General features: G+C 33.3%; 1 pseudogene; it reads left to right on the top strand.

The window, feature by feature from the left end:
- Positions 1 to 1,341, top strand: part of LOC107665559 (probable methyltransferase TARBP1) — an 18,138-nt pseudogene that overhangs the window by 14,509 nt on the left and 2,288 nt on the right.

The following is a 1,341-nucleotide window of genomic DNA, read 5'->3' as shown; positions in this document are numbered from 1 at the left end:
CAACCTTATCCTATTTAGTTTTAGTCAAGTTTTAGTCGACTAAAAGTCTCAACATTTTAGTCTAGTTTCAGTCAAAGAAAATCTAAAGTATTTTAATCCAGTTTTAATCAAAGAAAACCTGAAGTATTTTAGTCTAGTTTTAGTCAATGAAAACTTGACATTTTAGCAATAAGATTATTATTAAATAACCGTAGACCTAAAGCAGTATTAATTTTGGCAGCCATTTGTAACTTAGTGTTAGTCTTACTCAAATTTACATTTTAGTTAACATATTTAGTCAACCTTGTCCTGTTTTTGTTTATGAAATCTTAGTCACATTTTTGTCATGCTGTTTCTCTATTAAAACAACAGCGGTTGAGTAAGTGCATTTATTCAGCCACCACAATCGCAAACAATATAGCCGAGATCTCATGACAGAACACAGATCGGCTGAGTGACACTTTCATTTAGAATTTAGATTGCTAAACTCCAGCTTGTTTGTCGCTGTTTTCATATCATCGTCGGCGGCGCTTCCGCAATGAGGAGCAAGCGTGTGCGCATGGTTGCCAGATTGCTTAAAATAAGCAAAACACCGGTCAGAAAATGTATCCTTGTAACAGCGAAGCTCTGATTCGGGTATTTGAACTCTTGATATCTGGCAACCGCACACATGAAAGCTCGCATAGAGGAGTGTACAGCAGTCTGCAACAACATTTTGTCTCCTTTTTGACGAAAATAAAAAGTTTCAATAAAAAAAAATTGTTTGAATGCATTTTAGTCTCGTCTTATTTCGTCAACGAAATTGCGTGTTGATATAGTCTTAGTTTTTGTTTATCTACCTTATTGTCATCTCGTCTTAGTCATGGGAAAAAAGTTCGTCAACGAACATTTTTCGTCATAGTTTTCGTTAACGAAATTAACACTAGAATGCAGCACACAAACAAGTGGTCTTTGATTTGATGACTTGTTTTGAAGGGCAGGATAGTCTTTGTGAAGGGATGTGAAAATAGAAGCTTCTCAGTGTAGGCTGACGGTGCAGTTTAACGCTATGAAAAGAAAACCTGAAGTATTTTAGTCTAGTTTTAGTCAATGAAAACTTGACATTTTAGCAATAAGATTATTATTAAATAACCGTAGACCTAAAGCAGTATTAATTTTGGCAGCCATTTGTAACTTAGTGTTAGTCTTACTCAAATTTACATTTTAGTTAACATATTTAGTCAACCTTGTCCTGTTTTTGTTTATGAAATCTTAGTCACATTTTTGTCATGCTGTATAATGGTTAAACTGATAAAAAAAATAAAAAATTCTCAATATTATAATCGTAATGGTTGTTGTAATTTGAGAAATTTACATTTGCAT

The sequence above is a fragment of the Sinocyclocheilus anshuiensis genome, unplaced genomic scaffold (assembly GCF_001515605.1).
Source record: "Sinocyclocheilus anshuiensis isolate Anshui unplaced genomic scaffold, SAMN03320099.WGS_v1.1 scaffold407, whole genome shotgun sequence".
Lineage (NCBI taxonomy): Eukaryota > Metazoa > Chordata > Actinopteri > Cypriniformes > Cyprinidae > Sinocyclocheilus > Sinocyclocheilus anshuiensis.
This window is presented reverse-complemented; position numbering and strand designations above follow the sequence as displayed.